At 35.3% G+C, this 21,176-nt stretch overlaps 1 protein-coding gene and 1 long non-coding RNA gene across 7 annotated transcripts in view; one reads left to right on the top strand and one right to left on the bottom strand.

The window, feature by feature from the left end:
* The window catches only part of LOC130592636 (uncharacterized), a 114,889-nt gene that overhangs the window by 12,061 nt on the left and 81,652 nt on the right, over nucleotides 1-21,176 (top strand). Inside the window, exon 3 of one of the 3 annotated variants that reach the window (XR_008970618.1) lies at nucleotides 11,033-11,523. The exons of the other annotated variants lie outside the window; for them this stretch is intronic. This is a non-coding gene — a long non-coding RNA (uncharacterized LOC130592636). Of the gene's footprint in view, nucleotides 1-11,032; nucleotides 11,524-21,176 lie in introns of those variants that run through there. 3 annotated transcript variants of the gene reach the window in all.
* Nucleotides 1-21,176, bottom strand: part of FGF7 (fibroblast growth factor 7) — a 31,271-nt gene that overhangs the window by 2,669 nt on the left and 7,426 nt on the right. The gene's annotated exons all lie outside the window — the stretch shown is intronic.

Consider the following 21,176-nt stretch of genomic DNA (forward strand, 5'->3'; position numbering starts at 1 on the left):
TCATTAATTTCTTCTTCCTTTCTTTTTTCTTTTTTAGAAAGATACTACATATTTAGGATATTTCACCTTCCCTGTACTTTTCTTTTAATATTCTAATGTTCTTTGCTGTACTGTTCTGTTTTGCTTTCTTCCTTGATATTACTGATGTGTCAGTCCTAGCATGTATTGCTTAATTTTTCTTCCTATTTTCCCTACCATTTACATCTTCCCAGTTACATCTTCTCATGGTGTGTGCCCTGGTGGGCAGTCATCTCGGAACACTTACACTTTTGTACTTCTGTATAATGCTGAGCCAACTTTAAGTAAAGCTTTTAGAATTCTTTGACAAGTTCCACACTGCTGCAGGCCTTGTGACAATTCTTACAAAGGGTAATTTATAACCGAAACTTACAAAAGTTGTATTAACTTTCATTTAAATTTCACTTTAGAAAAACCACAGGGAAACTGAAAAACAGAGTAACATCTGCATCTAGCCAAACAAAGAACATAGCAGTGTAAGGGATCTCTGGGTCATCAAGTCCAGTGCTCTGCTAGCCTGGGATTTGCATCAGATCATTCTTTTTTCATAAACTCTGCCAGTGCTAAATTGGAGTTGTTACTTCTTTGCCCCCAGTGTTTCTGCCAAAGGCTGTTCCAATTTGATTTATTTTAATGGCCAAAGACTCTGTAGTAACATGCAATCTGCATTTTTTCAGCGACAGCTTATATCCAGTTGTTCTTTTGCCTGTGCTGGCCAGTAACTTAAGGAGAGCTTTTCTCAAAATCTATGTTTGAGTTTTCTATTTATACAGAATTTGAAAAATGAAAGATTCAAAATGACTTTTTAAAACAAGGCATGCTAATAGGAATTGAGATTTCCTTAAGTAAGCTGATGCTGGCTGAAGTTAGAGTAGTAAGAAATACTACTACTTTTAAAAAGGAAATGCCAAAAGCTTTAGTCCAAAGAGATATTATTATTGGAATTTTTACATTATTTTTTAGTTTGTTTGTTTTTCTGACGTAGATGGTGACATTCATTCCAACTTGTAGGAATTATTTTATTTGGGTTTGGATACTTGTTTTTCTGTTTTATTCTCAGTGGAGACATAAATATTTTTCATTTGGAATTTTACACTATTCATACAGAATTTGTTATAAAATAGAAATTTGGGTTGTAAAAATATTTCATAAGCCTCCTGTATAGCAAAATTGGAATGGCAGAATAAAAAGTTAGGTCTCAAAGTTTTATTCTGCTGTGTGAGACAGATTTATTATGTTTAGGTCTTTACATGGTTTTCCATATTATTTGTTAAAACCCCATTGTGCATAAAGATCAGTGCATTTTAATTAAAGACAGATAATTTGAGATTTATATTCATATATTGTTACACATATTCAGTGCTATTTTCTATGTTATTATGTAGCTTACACAATTTTAAGCAATTATGTACTCTCCAAATTAGGGCTAGCACTTGCATAAATAACTTTTGAAACCCTGACTCAGAGGTGATATGAAATCCAAAGAATGTTTCAGATCTTTGAATGGCACTTTCCTAAAGATACTCTCCATAAAGGTTAGTGAGTGAACAGCACATGAACTCTCCAATAACTATGTCACATTAAAAATATTGCAGTATTAGCAATGTTAAAAAGAAGGAAAAAGACCACAGAGAATTCAGTGGAAGTAACTTGTGTATTCTTGATTCTTTGCTCAGAACATCAGAATTAAACGGCCTATCATCAACTGAATGTGCTTGTTTTTCTGTTCCCAGTTCTAGATAATGTCTTATCTCTTCTGATGTGTCTTAATATATCCCTGAAGGGAAAACAAAGCATGATTTTTTTCCCTTTGCTGAAATCTATGTGATTTAGAACTCTGAAGCAGCATCTCATGTGCACTTTTCTATTTGATGTGCCAGTGATTCATTACTGAGTTCCTCTATTTTAAGGCACATGACACAAGTTCCTTAAGCAGTAAGCACCCTGTAAGCTCTCTTTTCCTCTCCTGGTGGCTGTGCCTTAATGATTTTTCTGCTCATCTCAGAAATGTAGTACTGCTGCAAATCATTGCATATTTTTTTTCTTTAAATGACATAAATTTTGAGGAAATGGAAGCATGATTTTTAGCAAGCTGGGAAAAGTAACACTTCACTGTGTAGTTAGAATTGTGATCTCAGCTAATTTTAGCTGAGAATTTGATTAATGATCTTTCAGTACATAGGCTTTTGTATGGAACTCGTTTTCTTAACTACAAAAGCAGGACATTTCTAAAGGATATCCAAAAGAAGAAAATATCAAATCCATAAAATAGAGAAAATAAGTTGTATTTTTCCCTGTTTTTTCTGTTTCCTGTCAGCATCTCTACTAAGTTATAACATTATATTACACTATATGATATTATAGTCATATTGGTCTGTCTTTACTGTGTATGTGCTCTTGGTATTCAGTCACTGTAAGGTTGTTGCACATAGGAATCTAATCCATCAGTAGGTGTCAAGAGATAATAAAACTGTTCAACCAAAATTTTCACCAACTGCAGCTATTTCCTATTTCTTCTATACTTTCTGTACTGATCTACTACTGGTGATTCTTGCCAACAGGATGCTGGCTGACTTAAATTTGGATCTGAGCTGGTTATCCTTATGGTGTTAGTGTATATGGTCTGTTATACAGTTGTGACTGGTAAATTCATCCAAGTCTGTGAATGTGATCTTTTTAGTTTGTTCATTTCTAAAAAAAAACAAACAAAAGCCAAAACTCAAACCCCCTTTTTTTTTTTCTCTGCTCTTTCATTTTGAAATTCTGCACTGTTGCAGTGTCCTTAATAGGCTAGCCAGGGACATTTGGTGTACTGGAAAATAACCCGATAAACAGTAATATACTCTAAAGATTAGCTTTGTAAGGATGGTAACTTGAGTTAAGCAAAAATCAGCAAAAGCTAAAGAGTGTCTTTTCCATTATACCATTTTTGACTGCCTTTTAAGACATGAACTGAATTAAAATGTTTCAGTTTCATTGCTCCTCTACTGGGAACCTAAGTCTAGCTGGGCTTCAGTGTTCATGCTAATTCTTGTTAGCTGATTCATTGGAAGGAGGTAAACCTCTACATCCGTAGAAAAGTTGTAATAGAAGTAACCCTACTATGTTGTGTTATGTTTGTAGGCCATTTTATACAAAAAGGCAATAAAGGCAATGATTCTGTCCTCACTAAAGACAACAGTAGGATTTCTGCTGACTCAGTAGAGCCAGAATTTTATCGGTTAGTTCCTTCAGTGAGGCGTAGTAAGCTAAAATCTTTTCACACAAAAACCACACAGAAATAGAGGAATCCAGAACAGGCACACATGTGACATTTGCCACTTTTTAATTGTTAGTTTATGTAGCACCAGATACTTCAGAGAGGTTAGAAAGGACTAAAATCTACAGTTAAAAATTCTACTAAGGAAAGAATGTTGTCCTCAGCCTAAAAGTAGACCATTCCATGTCATATATTAGTAAGTCTATTCTTACGTGCTTGCTTTTGAAGTAAAAAGCTCTAATCCTTTCAATGTCTATTCATGGAAAGGAGAAAGCCACCAAGGTAGGATGGGAAAGAGAAAATTCTCATATGTAGGTTGTTTAATTTAAATAGTCTTTTAATACTCTAATAACCAAAATTACTTTAAAGACATGCTTAAATTAATAAGATGATGATGATGGTAAGTTCAGAAGGCCAGACTTCAAAGAGGACTTAAATGTCCTCAGTTTAAAAATGAAAATGTAAACTATGTTTTTCAGCTACTTTATCTAAGCATCCCCATAAAAGTTCAAAGGAGTTTTAAAAGAAAACTTGAATATACCACAAAGTAACGGGGAAAGAAATCAAATTAAAGCCAGAAAGAGAGAGAAAAAGAAAAAACCAAACAACTGAAAATGAGAATGCAAAATTGAAAACAACTGTAATTTCTATAAAATCAGCATGAAATTCCAAACAATTTTATATGGTCGCATGGTCAGTGTATCAAGCATAGCTTAAAATTTCTGTAGTGAATGAAGTTTCCTTAGGAGCTGAAATTCCGTCCTCTGTACATAAAAGACGCTAAGCTAAGATGGGCTATAGGTTCTCTTTGGCAGAAGATGACCATGGATGCTGGCAGCAGTCTTTTTAACCACTTGGTGCAAATTAGGTAAGAGAAAGTTGAAATAAAATTAAGTAGAAAAAAAAAAAACGCAAAGAATCAAAACAATTTTAGTGGGTGAAATATGTATTAGATTTTGGAGACAATTTACATAATAAATGAGGTGGGTTTCCTGGCATTCTGGTCTAGAATGACAGTTGCTCAGTTCCTTACAAGCAGACACTTTATGTCTGGCCTTAATCCATGACTGTGGCCTGGAAGACAGAACGGTACCTCAGGCTGCAAGTTTACGTAGAAAAAAATGGCAAATAGCTACATTGGTGATACAAAATTGGGCATTCTCATGTGAGAGAATTCATTCTTGGCAAGTGGTATTTGAGAATTTTGGTTTTAATCACCTGATACGAAGAATCTTTATCTGATTTAGTAAATATTTTCACATATTTCTCTTCTTTTTTGTTAAACTGTTTTGCTTTTACAACAAATTACACTGTGAAATTCTATTTGTTTTAACAAATCTTTGCTTTTATCGCTACACAATCTGTTTCCAGATTATATTGAACTGATTTCTAACTGTGTGCAGTCATAGCTGTATAGGCAGTTTAGTGTATAGTGCTAGTCCATAACATCCTCAAATAATAATATCCTATCTTTAACAAAGTAGTGAGAGCTTTGCATTTTAGCAAAATTAGTGCTTTTTCTCTTTAATCATTTTGCAGCCAAGAGGCTGAAACAGCGGTTGTGATTCTTGCTCCTGAGAGCTGCAAGAAAGCTAGTAAGTGCAGCACATTATTGAAGATCCAGCAAGTGGTAATGACCTGTCTCATAGGTCTTTGGAAGATGAGAACAGAACCGTGGAGCTACATAGCTTTTTAAATGCTAGAAACTGCCCAAATAGATCAGGTTATAAGATTGTTCAGGAAGACTTTGGAAGAAGTTTTAAAGTACGCATTGTGCTCAGTGCCTCATAAGCTGGCTCTTTTTCCAAACATTTCATATGTTGCCAATATCCCATCAATATCTATCATATGATGTTTCTGGTCACTTCTTGATTTCTTAGTATCAGAGTTTCTGTAGACATTAATTCAAAGGAAAATTTTGGCATCCATTGCATTTTTTCAGCAAGGCCGACAGCAATTTCATCCCATTTTTTTCAGTTCTGTTAGGAACATACATTATGAGAATATGTTTAAGGGTAACATGAAAACTGCTAAGAAGAATTCTGTAGTCTTCTAAATGCAGGAAAGAAGGGAAGAAGAAGGAAAAATATGGGTTTTAAGAGAAGAAAAGCAAATGTTATGAAGCTAATTGTTATGTTGCATTCTCATTATTTAAGTTTTTTAAAAATAGCTAATAGATAATATATTTAATGCTGCTTTTAAAAAAAATTTAAATGCTTTACAATACCAACTTTTATGTGATATTTACAGCACTTTATTGCTTGAGGCCCCTCTGTGCACTGAAGTTAAAAAAACAGTCTGTTGCTGATTTTTAGGGGTAGGGAGGCTGGCAATGACAGTTAAGCACTTGTGAGAAACGTTTGTGAAACACCCTTTTTTTGGCAGAGTTGGTTTGAGATGAAATATGTAGAATCTCAAATAGTGAAAGAGGGGGCAGAAAATACTTGGATGGAGAATTATCAAAATGAACTGAAACTTCTGAATTTCTCTAACTTGTATTTCTAAGTAATTAAATTTGGAGCACGTATTTATGAATTCAAATGACCTTTGCAGACGATTCAAAGCCAAGAGGAATGCTCTCATTGTAGTTGATTACAAAACAGTGTTTAACAGTATTTAGTGTAATTTGTTCTTTTGTTCTGGGATTTAGTAAGTTAATGTTTGTGCTGTTTAAAGCAAGAAAATGCAAACTGCGATGCTCAATCATACAGTATTTTGGAGACCTCCACAGTGTTATTAGCACATCAGGGCACTGGTAAGCTAGCACAGTGAATACATTCGTTAGCTGGCTTGTTAGACTTAAATGTTTTTGCAAAGGAGTCTGTCAGTATTTGTTTCCTGAAAGTAAATAAATACTTTCATTGGATAGTTTTCTAAGTCACTGGTTTCAGGAAGCATTACCCCTTTATATCTCTTTTAAAAGCACAGTGTGTATATCGTGAAGTATTTGCTTGTGCTGAAGTTATTGTGATTCTTAATAAGATTTTTAAATGGATGCGGCCTAAAGCTCATTTTCAGGTAGAGTAATTTCTGTGCTCATTCTCTCTCAGATATACTCTAATGGTAAGGAGTAAATAAAAAATTTTAATTAAACAGATATTTTAATATGATTTTTTTTTTAACCTTTCCCCATTATTAAATTACATTTGACAGAAAGTAGAATTTGCATTTGTATTTTGTACTTTCCTTAGCAAGAGATTGGAAGAGTTTCCCAGGTTGTACCTCATAGAAATCATTTTCATAAGGTGTGTAAGTACAAATAGATATACAACTACATGCTATAATGGTTTTCAAAGCAGACATGAGATTGTTTCCACCCCAGGAATTTTCTGTCTATGGATATGATTTTCATAAACACGGTAATTATGGTAACAGAAAACAAGCTGGTTCAGAGATTCACTGTCACTTTCTTTTCTAAACTGTCATATATTGCTTCTCCTTGTGGTACTCAGAATTTTGATTTATAGCATAAAACCATACAAAATATATTGTTATTTACAGCACAGGCCAATGCAAAAGGCTAAACAAGCTTTTATTTGGAGGCTTTGTGCTATATCCATGCGTGCATTTGCTGTGCCTGTGTAGACAATCTGAAGCACTCCAGATATGAATATGACTGCAAAAATGATCTACACATAAACGACAGATCTGTCAAGGATTTTCCATAGAGCAGTTGAAGCTACTGCTTCAGTGAGGTGCCAGACATCTGGATACCATGGACAAATATTCAAAGCACGCAAAACTCCGGGGCTTGTCCAGTGTGTAATTTCCAAGCAGGAAAAATGGTAGCTGTCTGAGGAAACATGATTAATGATAGAGGGATATTCCTTGAGGGCTTGATGCAGTATATTGTTCAAGCATCCTCAAGTAGCAGAATTTGCTTGTAAGATTTAGTCTGTGAGCAGAACATGTTTGATTAGGCATAAGTAGCTGATGTTTAATTACCTTTTGCAATTCACTGGCACAAACCAGTAGGCATGCTGAATTTTAAAAAATCAACTAATTGCTAACCAGAAGTCCAGCAAAGTATTTTTTGTGCTTCTGAGGATTTTAATTTATTGATAATTTAGAAGATTCCTTAGTTGACATTACATTACCCATACATTTCTCCACTCTGCCAGTTCTACAAACTGATTAATACATGCATTGCTAGGTAGAATAACTTTATAATAAAGCACTCTCCAGGTGGTATTCGATAGCTGACAGATAAGTTAGTTACAGAATCCGAGCCAATTCAAGGTTTCTGAAAGAAACTGCTAACTGAATAATTGTGTGAAGATAGCATAAAAAACCACAAGATGAGAACCGAACAGAAGAGAGAAGATACAACAGGGAACTAAAATGATTCTTTAGAAATGCTGTTATTTTACTTACAAGATCTATTCTTTGCATGTGTACTTGGACTTGTGGATGTTTTCCTTTATGACAGAAAAGAAGGAGTAAGTTGAGTTCCACTCTTAAGTCTGCATTGTTCGAAGTATGTACACAGTCTCACATGCATCATCAAATGTATAATCTGGCTTTCTGAATATGTGTTCCTGGTACCACAGCATGGAAAGGAGAGTCTGGTTTGAATCTTCCAGATTGATGTCTAGGAAACACACTTTTTTACTTACAAACTTATCATATTTGATCTGCACTGGGAAACATTAAAAGCTATAATACCTTTTCTAGTTATTTTTCGAAGTGAATAGACGTAAAGCAGTGTTCATCAGTTTACAACACTCAGTAAAGCGCACCTCCACAAATTATAGTAGTCAGGATTTCAGTGACCGTATTGCAATGAATTACTGCTGAAGAGAAATAGCTTTGAATTTCTCAGTATCCTTCCTTATTGTACAACATGTTTGGCCTCAGTTTTATATAAACTCTTTGCTAATGTTGATGAGTTAGATGTGTAAATCAAATGTTTCATTCTTCATTGAAAATGGTAGCGTAATAGGATTTAGTCTAGGATATTCTGGCTCTAAATTGCCTTTTCTCCTTCTGTATATGAATCTGGAACTTTAGCATTTTGAACCACTGTCTCTCCAATATTTCTCTTGATTTGATCTTCAGAACCAAGAGGGTTTGACAGTTTTCACTGAAGTAGATTATGAAAGTATTTCTCAATTTAGAGGTCTGACTTGCAAACAGCAGTATATAGTAACAACTGAGTAACAACATGCTGCCTAAGGCAGTAATTCACTTGTGAATCATAAAATCATAGAATCAAAGAATAGTTAGGGTTGGAAAGGACCTTAAGATGTGAAGTTGAACTTCTCATTAAACTTGTAAAAACCCTTCACTTTGCTGAACTTCAGTCTGCATTTCATATAAGTATTTTCTTGTTCAGCCTCTTACACAGCACGTAGTCATTTCTCATTTTTGCAGGAAACTACATTTCCAATAAAAATTGCCTTGGAGCTAAACATGTGGTTATAATAAAAAATAATATTATTTTTTAGAATTAATAGTGTCATGTAAAAGCCAAGTCTTAATTCTCAGTCTGAAAAAGTACTCTCTTATTACAACATTAATAATGTACTGATATGAAAAATGGAAAAAAAAGGGTGGAATGAGCATTTGCAAAATATAATTGTTTCCAAGCAGTAAGAAAATTAATGATTTAATAGTTTAGAGTTAAACCTGTACAACAAATACTTTTCCACAGCTCAGATGAAGGATATTTCTAGTATTCAAATCTTTTGTGCTGATTTCACTAGAATAAATGATCTTTTCAAGCTTTGCAGACTTTTAGGATCTAGCTTCAGAATAGCAAAAGTAAATGTAAACCACTGCTAATTAATCTTCTCACAGCAAAATGAGATACATCTGTTCAGTGGTGCAAAACTTCCCAAATTTAGAGTTTCAGTGTCTAATGCTATTTTATTTGAAGCTTGGAAAGTTCCACATAGGACCAGAGCCTCTTGTTTCTCCAAATTCTTCCATTATGCAAAAATCTTTAAATATACGTATTTGTTCTTTGATATTTCTTACTATGCTATGTTGTCTTTTCATCTAGTAAAGAGCTGGTGGTGTCTTGCCCCAGCATCACTGTGGATTAGATTTCCTTCCCCTTTCCTGGGTAGAATTAGTAATCGTAGCTGACATAAAATTAGCCATGTCATTTCTATGGAAGACTTTTTTTTCCATTTTTGTATGGAAAACAGGAGTGCATATTCACATACCTTTTCTGTGTATAAGAAATCAAATGATTCATTATCTGAATGGTTTTCTGAAGAATTTCAGTTCCAGGAGCATTTTGTGTGCTGTTATGGCTTATCACCTGTATAATCTGCAAACGGTTGCAAGGGTGGCATAAATATAACATGGTACTGTATGCTGGACTTAGTTAAAGGAGTAAAAGCACATTCAAGAACCTGGGGGGGGTTTATAGGAAGTATTCCAGCACCCTCAAGGTCTAGCTGTTTTGTCCTGTGTATTGTACTGTCTTCAGCCATTCCTGTAGCAGCTTTTCTGGTCCCTGAAACAGGCTTGACAGAAGGAATAGGAAAGCCATATTCTGAAAACTGAATCTGAGAACTGTGTTCCTGTTCTTTCAGGATAATTCAGAATTATACATTATTGAGAAACATTACTAAAAGCTGTTACTACATGCTTGTAGAATGATCATAATGACATTCTTGGTGCTGAAAACTGTATTATCAATTTAAATATAAATTAAAATGCATTTTTAATAGTAAAAATGTTCCCAGATGTAGCTTACTTAATTGAAATAAGTAAAATTCAGAAACTGGACACATAAGAAAGAAGGCTGTGCAGTGTTCCAGAACTTGAATGTATACTTAGGGGCCTCTGGCATAGCACCAAATACTTGTAAATGGTTTGAAATTTTGGACAGTGACATTTTGTTTCACACAGTTAAGAGAGCACTTCATTCATAAACACTGCAATCTCTGTTGCGAGAGAGAGATCTTTACTCACTCTAAGTAGTAATATAAAAAGCAGGGCAAGCACTAGCCAACTAAATATATTTTAGTGCCATTTCCAAATCAGATCTGCTACTTGGTACAGGAACAGCTCAATCCAGACGTCTAAATATATCAATTACAGCGTCTACAAGAACACAAGCAGGCAACGCGTAATTCCTTCCAAGGTACAAAATGCAAGAAGCTGCTAAGAAAATCATCCTAACCCCTTGCTGCACCGCAGAGTGGGAATTGATAGAAACCATCTGGCTCACTCTTTCTGCCTTCAAAACATTACTGGACGTATTTATATGATATGGTCTCTCAAATTGTTCTGTTTTGCTGCTGACAAATAATTTATATTTAGTTGAACTTTCAAGATCTATATTAGACCAAACACTGAAATACAAACTAATAGAAGGAGAAAATTAAAACCCCTCAATCTAACCAAGCTAAAAATTTAATCCAATTATGATAAATAAATCAGGATTTTTGTACCTGATATTTATCCTATCTTGCTCAGGATATGGAGCAAAATATGTCAATTACCCAACAATCTTCCTCCTCCTTCCCCAAGTAGCTTAATACTTCATTGTTTTAATTTTGCATAATCTCATTCATTTACTTGTAACTACATACTGGTTTTACCAGTCTAAAATTTTTGCCTAAGATGAAAGCCTGACTTTAGGGAAATCAGGCTTTAGATTTTGGCAGTAGAATATATGCCATTACACACAGGCAGCACTTCAAAATCTGTCTCTTTCTTTACATGATCAGATACTTATAAATGTCTGACTGTCGTCCACTTAATCTGTAATTGTCTTCTGGCTTTACAATTCCATAGCAAAACTGAGAAAAACAGCAGCAGCAGCAGCAGTGGAGAAAATTATCCCTCTGATTCAGGACCAGTTGCTATTACCAGAGCAAATGTATTATGGAAGCTGTAGCCACATTTCTCTTTTATGTTTGTATTTATTTCTGTAATTTTTTAATCTGCCTTTTAAAATTGAGCTGAATTACTCAGTTTGAAAATCATGTTTTGTGGTGTTTTTTTTCTGATTGAACTTCAAATGCTAGGATGTAGGGAAATAAGGTATAAATGATTTTGAGTCTGATGGTATAAATATCCATGCACACACTGAGTTTTGCCCACGTGCATAATATCAGGAAGTCAGTGAGAAAACTACTGTAACTGGTGTCATGTAAATATTGTCTAGAGGCCACAGCATTTCTGGGCTTTGCTTTTCTCAAGCTTTACATAGAAATGGTGTCAGAGCTTTTTAGGGAAAGTTACTTGCACCCTAAAAGTAGAAAGAAGGACTCTAGAACTAAGGGCTGCACATATTCTGGTGTGTTGTGATAGAATTACTATTCTGATGTTATCTTTCAAAGAGAAGATGTTATCTTTCAAAGAGAAGTTATCAGTCATAGCTAAAATGTAAAAAGTCATAGAATAAAGGTAGCAGTACTGAAAAGTTAACAGAGCAAAGGACTAGCCAAATAGCGTGAAAGGTTTCTTTCAACTTTTTTATTCACTTTAACACGTTTTTATTATGTGTTATTGGTTTGTACAAAACCCAATTTCCCATCGCCTTTGTTCTCATTTTTATATCCCCATGTGTGAATCATAGCAGTTAAGTTTATTTCAGTTAAATTATCATTGTTTATATCAGCTGAAGAAATATACAGGGGACATATAAAAGGGAAACTATGAAGTTACAAAGCTGCCTTGGGTTGTTACCCACTGGGAAGTTCAGGTTAGACATAAGGAAGAAATTCTTTAATGCGAGGGTGGTGAGGCACTGGAACAGGTTGCCCAAAGAAGTGGCAAATACTGCATCCCTGGCATTGTTCAAGGCCAGGTTGGACAGAGCCTTGGGCAACATGGTTTAGTGTGAGGTGTCCCTGCCCATGGCAGGGGGGTTGGAACTTGATGAGCTGAAGGTCCTTTCTAATCCAAACCATTCTATGATTCTATGAGTATTACCAATAACCCCACCGACAGGCTAGTTTAAAAGAAGGATTTTCATATATATCCAGTGCTGCTTAATTCCACCTTTAGTTACTGAAACATTCTTAAAAACCTAGCCCTTAGTAACTTAGAAGAAGTCTCTTAAAAAGATTCTTTAATCACTTTGATAGAAATTGCCCTCAAAGAATTAAAGTAAATTGTAACATATTAGTAAAATTGGTATGCCATAAAACTCATCCCTCAACTAACTGGAGGAAAGTATTTAAAATCTGATAGAAACTACTTCACGTCCTTTACCAGATAAGGAAAGCTTCCTGCGGCCGTGAACTGCATAAGGGAGTATGTGAGCTCTCCTGTGCCTGTAAAATTGCAGTAGTTAGTTTTCTTGGCTCCCAGAGCACACAGGTACTATTATATCACTATATGGTGACTGTTTATAATAAGGTTGTCTGTGACCAGTCCATTCAAAGATTTAATATCTCAAATTCAGATCCATCCTGGCAAATTATTATATTGGCACAGTTCTAAATTTCCATCTGTGACAGTAATTCAACAACCTGTTTGATAGACTACAGTGCATTGCACTGGCATAAGCATAAAGTCATACTTTTCTCTTGATCTTGAGACAAATGGAAGATTTCATACCACTTAAGTATTTGATAACAGCATCAGATAGGGGCCTTTGGGAATGCTTCACTTTCCAATTTCTCTGCTACAGTTCACATAATTCTTATTTCGCTTTTATACGTATTGGTGTCATGAGGTTTTGATGAGCTCCATAGAAGTAAAATACATCAGCAACCTATAGCAGAATATGTGGACCCCTTCAAAATCTGGAAACAGCTAGTCTGTGATTTATAGATGTTTGAAAACATGTATATCATCTAATGGGCTTAAACAATGACCTTGTTTACGGAAGAATAGTGTTCCCTGTAAGGAGGCAGAGTACCAAGGTAGAGATTTCTTCTATAGGTTCATAGAGGTAGGGCACTCAGATAAAGATTAGTGGGGGTTTTAATATTAGACTATGGGCTGGGTAGCAGAAGCTGTATGTGCAAATAAAGGGTTTGCAGCTCTTTTTTATTTTTGTGGAGGCTTTACATTAGGTTGTGTAATATTGTGATAGGCAGACTCAGTTTGCAAGCCTTTTTTTTTTTTATTCTGCATTGAGTTTATGATAATTTCTACTCTTGATGGTGCTGTTCTCTCTTAATATTTGTAACATAAAAGTTACTGTGGAACATTGAACTCAGCAGGAAATTTTAGAACTGCCTTGAAGATCATGAAGTTAGAACAGCACCAAGATTGGCTGTACCCATAATGGTATGTTCTAAAATACATACAAACCCCCTGATCTTAGTAAAGAATTTGCTATGCTTTTTTGCTCTGACTGAAACAATTAAGGCTAAAGTGGTGAAGAAATCTTTTCTTTGCATAAAATACTTGTGACGTCAGCTGTACTGCAACAGAAACTGGAGAGAAAGTACCAAAGTTGACTGAGAAGATGATTGTTTTTTACCACACAAACCAAAACAAAGTGCTTCTGCTGTTCCTAACTTGGTCTTTTTCTGCTGCCTTAATTCCTCTGTGACTATCAATGTATTCTTGATTCATATATGAATGCAAATGTTTTTGTTAGAACAGAAGATGCAAAAATATATTTCTCCAATGAAATTATCTATTTAATGTAAATAATGCAATTAGCTTCTTTTGAGTATAGAAATGTGGATCTGTGGTTTTAATATAGCTCAAAAACCATTCCAATTATTTATTCCATACAAAATATGAATTTTCACTTATACTTGAAAAGTAATAACTAAGTTGGATACCTTAAATTGGGATATTTTGATGTGTTTGCGCTCTTAATCCTGTATCTTCAGTACAATAAATAGAGAGCAACATTACTACTAGACAGATATTGGTAAGATACAGATAAATCATTCTGACTTGAAATTCAGGAAGACATTAATAGTGGATCAGGAATTTGTGCCCAGTCTGTATTATTGATGTTGTAAAACCATATCTTAAAGTAAAAGCACATGGATTTGCAGAAGCAATAGTTATTATTTGGCATCTTTTTAAATTAACTCCTCAAGCTATTGATAGGCATCAGTAACAAAATAACTTATTTTAGTAGAGCCAGGCTTTTACAAAAGGCATGTATTTGTCCCTTTCCTAATATGGGTCTTTCAGCTCTTGAGCAAACTTTTCCTAATGAATCACAGGGTTAGATATCTTTTCCACTAGTCAGTAACTTAACTCCTCCACAGCTGGGCAATATTTTTTACTTTCAACAGCAACTATTTAGACTATTACTGATAGTTCTCTATAGTTCATCAGTAAGTCAATATGAATAGAGCAGTCATATTTTTACTGTTGAAGAGAGCTAATGCTGTACTTCTTAATAATTACTTTCTTATGTTCCTTACATCTCTGTGCTATTGAGAAAGTTTGAATCAGACACCATGCTCACAGAAAAAGAAATATTTTTTTCCTATAGAGATCTGTATTAATGAAATAAATATGGCACAGTCTGACAGGGCTCAAATTGGACTTTTTTGTACACCACCACCTGTGAGGTGAATTGCAGCACATGTGATTACAGAGGATGATATATATTACTTCTTTAGGGATCCACTAATAGAGGCTAGTTTGGGATGCAGCTGTCAGATAGCTGTTAGGAGGAAATCAAAGAAAGAAACCATCCCACTGTGATGGGTCTGGATGGGTCTTTAACTCTCAAAACAGGAGCTATAACTAGCAGTTCTACTTTGCTAAGCTGAGTTAAACTGAAAGTGCCCATAGCTGCACTGTTGAAGTATGAACAAGCAGACACTATAACAAGCTGTGATCCAAAATCTTCAATATTTACAGTGCTGTATACAGGCAGAAATATCCTGCATTTTCCTGCATCACCCACAAAGGGGTGATCACCTGCATTTCAGTTTTGGAATCTGCGCATGTAATTCAGGAAATAAGGAGGATTCTTTCATGTGCAATTTGTACAAAACTAAAGTTTGTTGAATTTTGTCATATATGGGTAAGGAAACCCCAAATAAAATGGTAACACAGACAGAAAAAAGTGAATAGGTAATGTGAAGAGGGAGAAAAGGAAAAAAGATTTCTGTAATGGAAGTCATGCATTTTAACTTAGCCCTAGCAGGAAAGAAAAAATTGTGTATCTTATGGATACAAGATGATCACTTGCAAGTGATTAGGAGAAAGTCAGGAAATATGGTTTCTATTATTTATTTTGTCTCACACAGTTGCATAACAGTGGCTACTTGCACATTTTTAAAATATCATCTGAAGGGATTTCGAAATGAGAGTACCATATATATGCAATGGGGTTTAGCCTTAAGTAGTGCTTTTTGAAATGTCTCTTGAAACGTCCCTAGAGTACTTGTCAGCACTTCTAGAAAATTGTGTCTGGGATGTCTACAGATCCTGTGTGGAAAGAACAGTGCACAGAATACGTACTCGTGTTTATGGAATATTTTGTTCTCTAAGAAGAAAAAGCGGGATTAATATTTCGTGTTATTTTGGCAAATAGAGGTGTTTGTTGCATTGCAAATGTTAAACAGTTCTGAATAATTCCTCCAATAATTTCCTCCCAATAATTATAGTAAATATATCTTCTATCACTAGATCATTTTCTGCTTAAATGCTATAGCCATTGGAACTTGCTTATATAATCTGGATAGATCAGAGCTTGGCTATTCACCACCTTACTAAATTAGGGAGTTCGTATGTTATGAATCACCTGAAAAATCCTACTTTTGGTCTAGTTTGCTCTAATGTTAGTTTTAGGATTTTGGAATAGACCAGTTTTGCTTCCAGTGTTCCTTCTGGAGGAAACCAGCAGTTCAAGAATTCTTATTAAATAATTCATAGAATCATAGAATCATAGAATAGTTAGGGTTGGAAAGGACCTTAAGATCATCATTCAGAACGTGTCTTTCTTAGAACAGTATGATTAAAATACAGGAATTCAAATTCAAAACTCTGCATTACTTAGCTAAAGAAAAAAAATTGCAGAGCATGATTTCCTCAAAAGATGTGGTAATAGTTTCCTAGAAAGATGTGGTAATCTTTTTTTCTTTTTCCTTTTAATTTTCTTACGTTTAGTAATATAGATTGAATTTCTCAAGTCACACAAAGATGCAGTCAGAAATGAAGGTATATTAAGTAATTTTAGCTTGGTATTTACAATCAACTAGCCTGAGTACCACTTTGTTAATTAGAATGTTCTGATTGAAATTGGTGTATAAGAATTTAAAAGATTGGGTTTATTAATAGCTGTATTATTTTCATTCCTTAACTCCAAACACATTTAAAGGGGTAAGCGTGAGGCCTAGGACTCTTGCCATTTACTGTATAATTTGACCCCGCTCTCCTAAGGCTACTCTCAAAATTCATGAAACGTTTGACTTTCTTTGAATTAATAAATATTAACTACTACAAACGCCAGTACCAATTCACCCAAATATATGGCTGTTGCACTGTTGGTAATGTAAGAAAACATGCCAGACTGTCTTTTACAGCCTCAATAAGAAAACTTCCTTCCTGACTGCTGAAACAGATGCTTAGACAGAGTGCTCAGCACTTCAAAATGTAATCCCTGTACTGTAGTGGTACTGTAGGATGTAAAAGAGAGCGAGAAGTTTGGCACACCTGTGTAGTTGATTACATTAGTAAGTGGGAGGAAGAAGGGCACAGCCCCTTGTAGCTGGCTAGCAGTGAGAGCAGAGGGTTCATTAGAGGGAAGAGGCTCTCCATCTGTTTCCCCCACTGTGATTTTCTCCACATTTTCTATCATGTCACTTACCTCATGAGGTAGGTGGTAGAATTTGTTTCCTGAGTGGATGAATTGTCTTCTTGGAATCATAATTTGGACATAAGGTATAAAAAAGTTTATTTCTTTGTTCTAACTTGTATACAGTGGTTGAGAGTGCTCTAAAGAAAACTAACTTGCCCTGGAAGTTATGTACCTTTTTATTTGGTTTGGGGTTTCCGTCCTTGTTGGAAATATTCACCAGGATCTTCATGCTCAGTAAAAATTATGAAAGGTTACGTTAGAAGAATGGATCTTAACTTTAATTGGAAGAATGGCATTTTATACCTACTTAGTTTAAAAATAGTCCCTTGAAGTTGTAACTAATTTAGCTTTTGATTACAAACAACATTTATAATCAGAGTACTGGTTTAGTATTTGTCATACTTGTAGTTCCAATATGTTGTCAGAGATGCGCTTAGTACATGGCAGAGATTTTGTTTTGTACTGGTAGAATGTGGTTTTGGTAAGATGGTGCTAAACCAATACAGGCAATAGTGCTGGGTGGGGAATTCGGTTGGGAGGAATCTCACTTTAGGCACAGGTATTTATTCCTGTCCTTATGTAAAGGTAATATAACAATTTTTTTGCTGTAGCATTGGAAAGTGATATGGCTGTGATGACTTCAAGGATTCTCAGATGCAGTTTCCCTGCATAAGCAAATGTAAAGGAAGATCTTGTACTGGCTTTTCCCACAGCAGAAATCAGTTTCTTGTTGCAAGGTGGCCATAATAAGCAAGTCTTGTTATTTGAATAATTTTGTGCTGCGTATACATAGCTAGTTGTCTAAATCCTTGTAAGATCTCACCAATAAGCTCTCAAGAACTGCTTGGATTTCTTTGTATTATCTTACACATTATGTGCAGTCCCTCAGCTGCGTAGGCTATTCCAAAGGAAATAAATCAGCATGGTAGAATTGAAGTTGCTTTTGCTGGTGAGAGCTGCACTTTCCAATTGTACTAGTACTGGCTGCACTCTCTAGGATTCAGCTATCCTTCCTACTTTACTTCAGAATTCTGTCAGGGAGTACAACTCTTCTTTTCACAATGGCTTTTCTGCAGAAACTATGTAAGCACTTAGCTAGAGCCATGGCTTTCCCAAATCCATCCTCTTAGTGGCTAGCTGGGGAGCCTGAACGTTGCCACCTCAGGAGTTCATGTGGACCACGCAAAGGGAAGATCTGTCATTACAATGCGATGCAGTGCATGTGTTCTGGAAGAAGCTAGAAGGCTCTTGCAGCAAGCATCTTCACACACCTGGCAAGCATCTAAAACTTCACATTTGCCACTACATTGGTTACAGCTGCTGTGCACACAAACAGCCCACAGAACTACAAGATCAAGTCACTTAAGCAGCTCTGGAAGTTCTGCAGAGTCGCAGCCTTTCAAAATACCTCTCAACCCCAGTATCTTCAGCTCTAGATAATAAGTATGTTCATCTAGAATAGTTTCTGTCTTTAACAATAAAAAAGTTGTTTATTTTGTTATTTTATTTTGCTTCAAACAGTTACTTCTAATTGAAATATCAAATCCCACTTGACATATAAAGGTCATAATAAAAACTTCTAAAATTAGCACAGGCTATTAATGAAAATATGCTGCTTGTTAGCAGGTGTGGGGGTTTTCTGTTTTAAAATACATTACCTTCTAGTTAGAAAAATATCAAAATTCTGAGGTATCAAAATGGCTAAGGACAAGTCCGATCAGTTTCTTTTTATAGTCTATAGCACCTCCCAGTGTCTATTAACACGTTTAAAGGAAAGCAAGCCAGCTTACAAAAAAGGGGAGATAAGGCATGTATGCTATTAAAGGTAGAAGTGCTAATGCTAGGAAGCTCCTTCAGAAGAAAACCCCACAGGTAACGTGGGCACTCAGAAGTGTTTTGATTCAAGTGACGGAGACAAGCGGTGTTTGTTAGTCCCCTGTTGAAGTTATTGTGGTTATAAATGCTATGAAAGGGTTCATGTTTCTGTGCTTTCCTTTACATTGATTTATCAGTGTTCTGACTGTGCTTAATTTTGAAAGACTGCATAGTGAAGGAAAAATTTACTGGTATTAACAGAATATCTAGACCTTTTAATCATTTCACCCCGGTTTTGAATTGCCAGATTCCCATTATAAATTTAAAAGAACAAATGCTCAGTTGGAATAAGTTGATGTAGCTTTGCTGATGTTAACTGAAATTTAGTTGATTGTCTGATTCAGCCCGTTTAGAATATTAGTCTTCTGTTAATAAACTGTGCAGGTACTAGATTAACGTAAAATCCTCATTTTGTACTTTGTTTCAAAAGCTAAATAACAGTCAAGACAGCGTATTGATTGCATTGGTATTTTTATAGGGTTTTGGTGTGTTTGCTTGAAGTTGTGGGCCACAGCTGTGAATATTCACGTCCAACTTTTCAGCACCAATTGTTACAGAAGATTTTTTCCGTTTGTATAAATGATGTCATGTGTTATGAAAGTTTTAAAGTGTGACAATTCAGTGCTATGATTGTTAACCTCTATTATGTTATTGCCATAGGAATTTTCACTGTTAACTTTTTCTTACTGATGTTTCTAAATTACATACACCAGAAGGCTAACTTGACCTTTCCATCAGCTCCTATTCAGAATAAAAATTAAAAATAAAGTCAAAGGTCGAAAAAGACAATTGAAATACATTTGCCAAATATAGTCATAGACAGTCAATTATGCAATGAAAGCCGTGTGCCACCCAAGAAGAGTAACAGCCTTCATTTGCCTAAACTTACTCTGTTTTGATGAGGAAAGTGCTCCAAAATATACTACTAGTTGATACATCTTGTAGTGTGGAAAAGTATAATTATATGCATTAAGATGTCTTTGTCTTCTAAGCATTAAGGAACATAGAGAGGAAAACCAGGTTTGTTTGTACTCTGGGATTCTAGAAATCTGAAAGAATCACTTTCAGATACTCAAACAATACAGAAAGCTGGAAGCTGGAAAGGGAGATATTGGTTTTGTTTTGCAAGACTGTATAAGGAATTAGGGTTTTTTTTGCCAAACTGTGTGCCTCTATGAAAAGTCGCTGCTTTAAATTTCGTCTGAGCTCTGTGTTTAGTTTTTCTTTTTTTCTTTTCCTTGCTACCGACGTCAGTTATATTAGTTATATTCTATTAGTCAATTGATATTCTATGATAAAAGTATCTAATATCTTCAACATTAGCACACAGTTCTTTTGTAGGTTTGGAAGCTTTTTCACTAACAATTTTTAAAGCTTTTTACCCAGAGCTGAATAATTATTTTTCATAGATGCACAGAGAGTTTGAAGAATTTTCCCAAAGTCTGTAAGCAAATTGCTTAAAACTTTGAATTAGCCTCAAATCTCTTGAGTCTCAGGTCAGGACCACTTCAGCACATTTCTTCAGGATGGAGCAATAACTGCTTAATGATACAATACTGATTTTTTTTATTTTTATTTTTCTTACATTCAGAAGTTCTAAACAATGGGGGGAAGAAAAAGCTGTGCGGGAGAAGGGGCTGCAATTTATCTTTTTTAATGTATCCTGTAACTGCTTTTGCAGTTGACTGCTGAACTTGATTGATGGTTCCCTTTCTCATTTCTGATCAATCTCAATGTTTTTCACAGCTCGTATTGAGTTTAGCTCTTACCCCAGTTTTGAAGCACAGACAGGAAGATGACATACCCTGTTGGTGTATGTTGTGAGTCTGCTGCCTGTGCCCAGAGGTTTGATTCTCCCCTCACAGAGCTTACGCAATCATTTTGTATTCATGGTGAGAAGAAAGAAAGTATAAACTGCTACTGTTCTGACTTTACACATATTTTTCAGTTGGTAAATGCCATGGAACAGACAAAGTGATGAATAGTTTTAATTGTGTTTTGTGGTACCCCTGTCAGACTGTGTCAGTTGAGCACTGATCTGGACATTGATGTGTGAGATCTGAAGAGTCTTGCTGCAGCGGTTCAAGACTTTACTCACTTGGTTCTTTTCCGCACTTCTCCCAGAGAGTACCCTTATTGAAAAAGTCAACAGAAGCTGTAAGACAGGTACAACTCAGCTGCTTCTGTTGTCTGTATCTTTGCTAAAACCCATCTTTGTCAGCAGTTGATGGTGAAAGGCTGGGATTTGTGATTAAAATATAGGCAGAGAGTCTCTTGTGCTGAATCTTGAGGAGTGCTAGATCTGCAACCAGTGCTGGACAA

The sequence above is a fragment of the Pezoporus wallicus genome, unplaced genomic scaffold (assembly GCF_028554395.1).
Source record: "Pezoporus wallicus isolate ANWC-B61680 ecotype Strahan unplaced genomic scaffold, APGP_CSIRO_Pwel_v1 contig_3952, whole genome shotgun sequence".
NCBI lineage: Eukaryota > Metazoa > Chordata > Aves > Psittaciformes > Psittacidae > Pezoporus > Pezoporus wallicus.